This window comes from Olea europaea, chromosome 1 (genome assembly GCF_002742605.1).
Source record: "Olea europaea var. sylvestris chromosome 1, O_europaea_v1, whole genome shotgun sequence".
Classification (NCBI taxonomy): domain Eukaryota; kingdom Viridiplantae; phylum Streptophyta; class Magnoliopsida; order Lamiales; family Oleaceae; genus Olea; species Olea europaea.
Window position 1 is genome coordinate 3,573,293 of NC_036237.1, and position 10,357 is coordinate 3,583,649.

The 10,357-nt window shown below is 40.6% G+C and overlaps 1 pseudogene; it reads right to left on the reverse strand.

Moving 5' to 3' along the window:
• The window catches only part of LOC111403167, a 52,770-nt pseudogene extending 50,710 nt beyond the window's left edge, over positions 1-2,060 (reverse strand).
• Between the last annotated feature and the right edge of the window lie 8,297 nt (positions 2,061-10,357).

The following is a 10,357-nucleotide window of genomic DNA, read 5'->3' on the forward strand; positions in this document are numbered from 1 at the left end:
CCTTCCTAAATGCATCGCTGCAATGGTGGGATCGCCGAGTAAGAGGGTGTACTGGCCTCACCACCTTCCTAAATGCATCGCTGCAATGACGAGCAAAGAGGCTGAGAAACACTCTCAGCAAACAAGCTGAGAAGCACTCTAGCAAGCAAAGTGGCCCGCAAGCAGCTCAAAAATTGCCTTCTATCATCGACTCCTTGTAAAGGACAAAGAGACGATGGGAAGAACTTTGATGGTAAAAACTTCGCTGCTGGCCAGAAAATATTTCCAATACCTCTCACACCAAAGGTAACATCAAGGTAAATAGTAAAATCGACGGACTAAACAGTCCATTTTGGATCGGGTTGATTGTCAGAATGCCAAGCAATGGCAGCAAATTAGTTTCGAAGAAGAAAATGAAGATGAAGATAGAAGATGGAAAATGAAAAGCATTTATAGGGGGTGGAGACGAAGAGACAGAATATGAACAGCCACATTTCTGCCTAATAAACGGAATTAAATAGCCCAAAGTCTTGGGAAAAATGGTTGAAATATCAAAAGAAAATGGACAAGATTTTTAGCACAAAGCAGTTAAATGCTTAAAGAATTGACGACTAAAAAACAAACGTCAAATAAATGCACAAGAAGTTAATGTTCATTAATGATGAACAAAGTTACAAAAGGAAAAATCAAATTACAAAAGAAAAAAAAGACATCATATGTCTTAATTACAGTCCACCCCATACTGAACGAATTCGTTCCCTAAGTTTTTCCCAATCCTCGTTCTGTCGAGAGGAAGTGATGTTCAATTCAGCCGCGACATCATCATCAACTTCCAACTTTTTGTACTGCTCGACCAAGGACTTAGTTTGCTCAATTCCTTGGGAGGCGTTGCGCTTTTTAGCAGCCATTCTCGCCCTGCAGTCATCCATTTTGGCTTGAAGTTCCTTCATCTGAGCAGCCAAATTAACCATCAAAGAGTCTTCAACCATGACTTCGGAAGAGATTTCTTTCAACTCGTCCTCAGCCTTGTTAATCTCCATACGCAAAGACTCTTTCTCAGCTACGGCTCGAAGATATTGAGTACGTTTGGCCTTTAGTTCAGCATTCTTGGCCAGCAAAGAAAGGACCTCGGAGTGGATAACCTTCAACGTCGCTTTAAAATCGACAGAAAGATTGAGCGACGGAAGCGTCAGTGCTTGCTCCAACTTCGCACTCAAGTGCTCAAGTTTATCCTTGTGTCTGGCAGCACTAGCCCTTCCAATATCCATATCCATGAAGGATACGTACTCAAGTATCGACTCCTTGAGAAATTTCAAATCTTCCTCTGAAGAAGTAGCAGGATGATCAGATGGAGCAGGGCGAGACGTCTGGACTTGCCCCCAGGAAGTGAACAAGTCTTGGATAGAACGCACAATTTTGTCAGCATCCTGCAAAGAAAATTGCCAATATTAAAGATCCTCACTACAACAAACAAGATAGAAATAGAAGTAAAGCAAAGACTACCTCATCAACAATCGTAGAAGATGGCATGCCCTCAGCCAAGCTTGCCACCAACGACTCCTCCATTCGTGAGGACTTCCCCTTATCTGAGCGAGAAGATGTTGCCACAACGGGCGGACTCATAGGAGTATCTGCAAAACTCAAGAGCAACAAATCAGAAACCAACAGCACAAGCAAAGGTAAGACATCAAAAAACTGAATTACCTCCTGCTTCAATGTTTGGGGGGTTGACGCCCTGGTAAGAAGGTGGCTCATCCATGGGTTGTGATGAGGACTCTGGGACTGAAGATGTCTCTTTAAGCGTAGCCCCCTCATCAACCGGTTTGGATGAAGTAGCCTCAGTAGAGGATGATGGAGCAGGAGCTGTAGATGCCAAAGCCTTTGAAGGAGAGGCTGAGCTTTTCTGAGAAGTCCAAAAGATCATCAGCACACAAAAAAGTTTCAAGTATGGAAAAGTATACTTGTGAGTAAACCAATTTCATTACCTTCCTCCTGACAATAAGAGGGACACCATCAACATCATCCTCCAGAATGGGAGATGCTGAGGCTAGCCGTTTGCTGCTTGGGGCACTCTTGGCCATAGTAGGCTTGGCAGGGAGAGAAGAAGATGGATGAGCACACTATTTAGTGCGACGAGAAGGAGAAGGACTCCGAATGGACAAGGGAGTGACTAAAATAGGAGGAGGGAAAGAAATGCTTGATTGGTCTAATGAATGAAAGGCACAATTGGCGTCAGTCGCAAATAATCTGCGCTTCACTGATGGCTAGAGCTGTTCAAAAAGAGGGTGAATGGCGTGGCTAGAATTGAAAGGGGCTAATGAAAAATGGCTGGTTAAAAGAAGATTACGAGCATCTATAGCCTCTGCCTCCGCCTTATTAATGGTATAAAAATGGTCAACTAAGTTCCTTAAATAGCAAGAAGGAACAGGCCAAGGTTGGCCAAAACCAAGCTGACGAGCAAAAAATTGGGGAGCATAAATCTCTACCCCCGCTTTGGCATTAGTCCCAGTTAGAATATCATGAAATAGCTCCCTCCCGGTTAAAAACTGGATCCAAATGAGCAGGGAGGTGCTCGCGCTATCTATAGTGGAAGGGGGATGTACATAGTTTGGAGTCAAAAAAGGAGGAAAAGGAAAAAAGGAAGGGATTGAATCCAAAGAATAAAAGAATAAAAAAATGTCCCTTCTAGACATATTTACAGGAGCTAAGGACTCCATGGCTAGCCCATAATAGCTAGTAGAAGAGCGAGAGATTGATAGAGCACCAAGCAATGGAAAATAGGATCTCAACCACAGTTGAGTGAACCAAAGAGGTCCACTGCTAGTGGGAGATGCACCATTCTTCAATTGAGCTTGAAGAGAGGCCATGCCTCTATAAAGGGCACCCAAAAACAAAGAACATAAATTCAAAGGCCTGCCACGCGCCAATTCATGTGCTATAGGTAAATAACTCAGGGAGGGCTTTATACTTGGCACACACAAAACATATTTACAAAGCCAAACTAGAAGGAAGGCCACTCGCTCAACATGGGAAGGCTCAGCGCTCGAATGATTGTGAAGGGTTTGCAGGCTTGAATAAGAATCGGTGTAGTTTTTACCAAACTTTGGGGCGCCACCAGAAACCAAGATACTAGGAAAAATGGTATCGCCCAAAGGTGGTAGATTCACCAGGGCCCCAACATCCCTTAAGGTAATAGACATGGGGCCAAGAGGGAAAATAAAGGTGTTATACTCAGGAGATCAAAAACTCAAAGCAATCGAAAAGAGTGCTGAATCAAAAGTAGGGGGGCGAATAGAGATTTCTAACAAATCAGAAATCCTAGCGCTATCAAAAAGTGCCTTAGTAGGACCATGACCCACAAGGCGAGCATGCCACCTACGAAAAGCTACATCAGATTTAGGCCAAGTGCGAATACCTCTTTCGCGAAGTGGCCCCAGCGGCAGAGAGTTTAGAAAAGGAGGGCCATGAGTGCAAGGAAACAACTGACCCACTGCCGCCTGTTCAACTGCCTCTGCATTGTTGAAGAAAGGACCCAAGTAGAACTCATTACGTTCAACATCGACGGGTGCGAGAAAACTCGGAGTTATGTATGGGCGACTTAGAAGTTTCTGAAAGTCATCAAAACTAAAGGAGTCGCCAGCTTGAGATTGTGAAGCAGCCATTTGAGAAGGAACGAAGTTTTTCAGGGTTACGTAGGAGGGAAGCAAAAGATGAACAGTAAATCGTGAGAGAGACATAAAAAATTTGAGGCGTGGTGCAATGGTGCAGTGAAATGGCATGTTTGGGGTTTATAAGGGTTTGCAAAACGACGCACCTTTTCAAGTTATAGAAGAAAACAATGATTGAAATTCTTGAGAATTTCGAATGTTGCTGGAAACACAAAGTAAATATGGCAAAATTTAATAATTATTATTAATTCTGCCATATTGGGGGGTAATTGTTGACACATAAAAATTCAGCCCAAATCGAACAGCCCATGGAGTGAAGCCCAATTGAAGGATCCCCAAATCAAATAGCCCAAAGAACGAAGCCCAATCAAACAAATCAAGATGAAGTCCCAAGAACGTGGTAACGCCATCGCCCAAGTTTGCAAGTCGCCCAGGATCTGAGCGAATGGAGTGTCATACAGTCATCCAGAGCTATTACTCTATTCTCGCCCAAACCTTCAAGTCGCCCAAGGTCTTAACAAACATAAGCAGTTATTAAAGCAGCCCTATCACGTTCCACGATTCAAGAAATTCAATCGAAAGCGGTTGAACGATGAAGAGTAATGGCAGCAGTTAAAAAAGGCCGTTTTCATGACAAGTTGGCCATTACGAAGAAAGTGGGCAGTTATAGGACGATCAAGCAGTTTTTAGGGCGGTTGATCACAAAGAGATCGTCCATGAAGTATAAAAGGGAGAAAGGACATAGAAGCAAAGGACCGAATTAAAAACTCTCAAACAGAGAACATGTAATTTTCATTTCCTTAGCTTAGACTTAAACAATTTTCTTTCAGTAACTCGTGTGCTTGCGCCACTTGGAGGCACATTGTTTTTAATTTCCAATTGTAAAGTCATCGCCAATAAAAGAACACCCATTTTTGGGACTTTGTCTCAAGAGGTTTGTCCCTTACAGAATCGTCTGATCTTTTTTAATTGTTAGCGACTAACCCGCGCGAAACAGGTAGAAAAGCAATGACAGCTAACTATGAGTTCTTTCTTGTCAACTCCCTCTCATCTCGAGTTTTCCATATCAAATATTTTTGTGTTCCCCTCCTGTCATCATAATTTAAAGCCCGTTTGGTCCCCATCTATCCAAATTTTAATGGTTGGAATAGTGTTTTTTTGAAAAATGTGTGGTTGAAAAAAAATGAAAAGTTTATGATTTGCGTGTAATATTATTTTATGGAAGATTGTGTGATTGAAAATAAGAGAAAGAAAAAGAATGAGAATGGGGGCCAAACGAGGGCTTAATATCCTCTGATCTATAGTGGATTGCTCATCTACAAGGCAATATGCTCAAGTTCTTGGGCATTGAAATCAGCATCCTTTGTTTCTATTTGATGGCGAAACCATTAATTGGTAGCCTCCAAATTTTGTTCGGGAGACCGAGTACCCTACAACATTCCACCAGAAGGAATGGAAGTACCACAATGCTCACATTTTCATTTTTTTTACTTTTTTTTCTTCTCATATTCTAAAACATTGGAGTTGAAACCTTGTCAATAATTTTTCCTATGAAATATTTAATGAATCTCGCTCAAAAGCATTTCAATACAAATCCATGATAGTGAAGAAAGATATATCTGAACATCAAATCAAATGCTTTTCATGCAATAAGCTAGGTTATTTTCCTGGAAAGACGTCGTAAAGTTTCCTTCCCTAACACATAGAATGTGCATTTGGCCAGCATGAACTCCAATGACACCTCTATGAAATCTGGATATCTTTTTCAGATAAATTAAATAACATGGACTCACCACACTATTCGTCAAGTTATTAAAGAAAGCAGAGATTGAAATTAATTGAGTTGCTTCTAGCAGTATTTATGCGGCTGAACACAGTGGACAATGAACTTAGCTTTGCTGTAGTCAAACTGTGTGAAATAATAAGTAGAAGTCGCATTACAAGCAAGAAAAAGTGAAAAACTTCCTGGGGTTGAGAACAGCCATCTCTTGTTCCTCGATTTATTAATTATAATCCAACCCCCATCCCCAAAAAAAATTTCAAATAAAAAAAGAAAACCCCACACTTCCCGAATCCCATAATTTTTTTTGAAAAGTAATCAAATATTTTATTAATCAATGCATAATACACAGGAAGTGTATTATCAATTTAAATCAGAAATGAACAACATAAAATTGGGTAGTCCATCTATATGCCTAGTAGCTGCAGCATTAAACCACGTATACAATGTGAAATAAAACATTTCTCTAATTTGCTCTGCTATTCATGTTTGATCATCAAAGCAGCGGCTGTTTCTTTCTCTCCACATACACCATACAATGCAACCCAGAATAAGGTCCCGTGCAAGCTTGCAATCTTTATCGCGAAATTTTCTCCTCCATGCCTTTAACACGTCTTCCATACGCCTCAGCATCACCCAATCCATGTATTGTGATGCCAAAATATTGTGCCACGGTAAACGAGCAGCATCACAATGGAGAAACAAGTGATCAATTGTCTTCCCGTCCTCCGACACATATAACACCACTCTGTAACATAAAAACCTCTTGTTCGTAGATTATCCATCGTTAACACCTGTCCCCTGACCACCGTCCAAAGTAAGAATGCACCCCGTGGAGGCAATTTACATTTTCATTCAGATTTCCAGGGGAATGAACTCTGCACAGGACCCAATAAAGATCTAAAATAAGTGCCAACTGAGAAAATCTCATCCTATGTCAATCTCCACCTACTACAGTCTGCCTCTCCTGTCCTGATGCGAACCTCGCAAAAAGAAGTAAAAAAACAGCGCATAATCGTCCAATTTGCAATCCTATAATCCCTGACCGAAAACAATATTCCAACTGATCCTCCCATTATGTATATCTAAGACATCACTCACCGTAGCAGACGGTATCAACACAATACAAGATAAAGAGGGAAATTTCACCTTCAGCGGTTGTTCTCCACACCAACAATCATCCCAAAAACAGATGGTAATACCATCTCCCACTGCAAAAGTCAATATATCCTGAAAATCGCTCCACCCTCGCCGGATATATCGCCATAAGCTTACCCCATAAGAATCGCGATTCTCACCTAAGCACCATCCTCCCTCCATGACAACATAATTTGCCCCTATTATTTCTCTCCAAAAACTCTCCCTCTCCACATCGAATCGCCATAACCATTTGCCCAACAAGGCCTCATTAAACAGTACGATGCTCCTCAATCCAAGACCCCCCTAACCTTATGGGAGAACAAACTACACCCCAATTAACCAAATGTAATTTCCTCTCCTCCCCTAAACCTCCCTAAAGAAACTCCCTTTGGATCCTTTCTAACATTTTTGCCACTACAAGAGGGATAGGAAACAATGATAAGAAATAAGTAGGGAGATTCGACAATGTGGACTTTATGAGAGTAAGACAACCGCCCTTTGAGAGGTACATACGCTTCCAACCCACTAGCCTTCTCTCCATCTTTTCTATAATACTGTTCCAAATATGTTTACTCTTAAACTGTGCTCCCAAAGGAAGACCAAGATACGTCATAGGCAGTTCTGCAACCTTGCAACCCAAAATAGCAGCCAACTCCTCCACATTATCGACCTCTCCCACTTTGATAGCCTCAGATTTTCCCAAATTTATTTTCAATACAGATACGGCTTCAAGCACAAGAGCACACGACGTAGGTTCCTGAATTGCTGAACATCTGCATCACAGAAGATTAATGTATCGTCTGCAAATAGCAAATGAAATACTTGCAGCTGATCAACCATAAAGCCCCTTAACAAACCTTCTCTCACAGCCTTCTCAAGCATCCTGCTGAAAGCCTCCATTACAATGACAAATAGTAATGGAGACAAAGGATCCCCTTGCCTCAATCCCCTGTTACTACGAAAATAACCCTCGTGACTGCCGTTCACCATAACTAAAAAAGAAATTGTAGATATACAAAACTGAATCCAATGACACCACTTATCCACGAAGCCACTTCGCCTAAGCATATACAAGAGAAATCCCCAATTTACATGATCATAAGTCTTTCGAATGTCAAGCTTACATAGCATTCCAGGGACTCGCAGGCGTAATCTTGAGTCAATACATTCATTTGCTATAAGTACAGAATCTAAGATCTGGCGCCCTTTGATAAAGGCATTCTGAAACTTAGACACCACTTTTCCCAGTACCTCTTTTAATCAATTTGCCAAAATCTTCGTAATAATCTCATACACCCGACTCACTAAACTAATAGGACGAAAGTCCTTAATATCTGTTGCTCCTGGTTTCTTAGGAATCAGCACAATAAAAGTGGCATTTTCACTTCTCAAGAACCTTCCGCGTTGGAAAAAATAAGTAAGAACCTCCAGGATGTCCAATTGCACCACTTCCCAAAAGGCCTTATAGAAGAAGAAAGAGAATATGTCCAGTCCTGGGGCCTTATCGTTATTCATGCTGAACACCACCTCCTTAATTTCATCCTCTCCAAATGGTCTCTCTAACCAATTGGCATCCTCCACAGTAATAGTAGAAAAGTGTAGTCCCTCCAACTCTGGTCTCCAATCAAACTGCTCCCGATAGAGATTCTGATAAAATCTTACCATCTGGGTCCCGATATCCTGTGGATCCTCATAAGTAATCCCATCTACCTCCAACGTAGTGATAGAGTTATTACGCCTATTGGAATTAGCAACCCTATGGAAAAATTGGGTGCATTTGTCTCCCTCTTTTAACCACCTGACCTTCGATTTCTGACGTCAAGCAGTCTCCTCCAGCTCTACCAACCTCTCCAATTCTTCCTTTAATTCTCCTCGTCTCATCCTCTCATCCTCTATCAATCATCGACTCTCCTCCCTCCTATCCAACTCTTCTATGTATGATAGGCATAGATTTTTGCGATAGCTAACGTCCCCCACCACCTCCTCATTCCACTTTTTTAAATCTCTTTTCAAGGCCTTCAATTTTCGGTCCAGCACGTAACTGGGAGATCCCCTGAAATCATATGATGCCCACTAATTCTGTACTTGTTCTCCAAAACCTTCTATTTTAAGCCACATTTTCTCAAACCTAAACGGCTTTCTTCTACCACGCCTCACATTCCCAGACAATGCAATAGGGAAATGATCCGAATACAATCTCCCCAATCTCCTCTGAATGACTTCTGGGTACTTAGCCTCCCACTCCCCACATACCAGAAACCGATCTATTTGGGATAGGATAGGTTGTTCCCGATTCGATGACCAAGTAAAGTCTCCTCCACTCAAAGGCAGGTCCACCAACATGTTCTCTCTTATAAAGTCTGAAAAGTCCTCCATAGCTGACATGCGATTTATGCAACGTGATTTTTAAACCGCAAGTGTACGGTGTCAAGTTTTGTAATATAGTAAAGAAGTTAGGATGTCAAACCCACAAGGATTGATATTCGAATCAATTGAGTACTATAATTATTTTAGTTTTCCCTTTATTTAGGCGATTAAATTTTGAGTCAATGTTTTTATGTTAAATTAAAATTAAATAGGATGAACGATGCAAGTAAACGAGTGCAAATTATGAAATTTCTTATCAAATTATGAATGCCTAGGGAATGATTTCACCGTACATTCGACAATATTTTTCAACCGTATAACTATTTCTATCAATCTTTCCAAAATTTATAGGCAAGAACACTAAAGTGATTCTATTTCCTTCTCTCGAGCGCCAAATAAAATCTATTTTTATATATTAATTCCAATATTTCTATTCCGAATTAAAAATATAAAAATTATCAAGCACGTGGTTCTTAATTAAAACAAGCATCAAAGATTCGCACTTTCTCTCAAAACCTACGAAATCTAGGTTATGTTGTCTTATATCACGCCTAAATTTGCCTCTCTAGAGAATCAAAATTTAGAACATCAAATTAGTTAATTAGTGGCCAGTTAATTGAAAGCATTGCACACAAACAATATAAATAAATAAAAATGAAAGATCAATTGAAATAATTATAACGGAATCTAAACAAGTCTCAAGTAGGCTACATCATCCCTAGAATAATTGTTTAGTTCAGAATTGAGAAAATTGACATGAATAAATTAATAAGAAAAAAACATAGAGAAGAAAAAGAATAGAAAAACTCGTTTTTGCCGCTCGATTTCTTCTTCCATTGTTGCCAAACTCTCTCAATTAACTTCTTCTTCTTTAATTATATTGACCAGCCGTGAATTTGTCTTCAGATTTTTGCAATTGGCCGGTAAAACTCCTCTTTCCAATCACGTGTTCTTGCAGGCTGCTTCCAGTTTTCCTTGCTCGTTTTCCCCCTCTTAATTAGGTCTTTTAGGTAGTATTTATAGTCTCATCAAGTGTTGGACGACTTTGGGTTCGAGTGGGCCGAGAAAGAAATCCAAAAATATCAAAATACGTTTCCCTGCACAGGCGGCACCACGGCGCTGCCCTTACTGTCAAATTCAGTTTCTTGGGCGCCATGGCGCCCGGTTCAGGTGGAAAATTCCTTCTGCACGTCTTTCAGTATTTTTAGCATAACTTTCTCGTTCGATGTCCAATTGAGGTGATTCAAAGCTCGTTAGAAAGCTAACTCAAAGGGGTACAAATTTTCTTCAGATATTATTCTCTGCTTAGATCGTTTGCTATGTCAAAAATGAGTCTCAATGTGAGGCTGAAATTCCGGAGCACAACTTGTCGATTGGAAATTGATTTGTGATCATATTTTGACTAAATTTGATCCCTTTGACA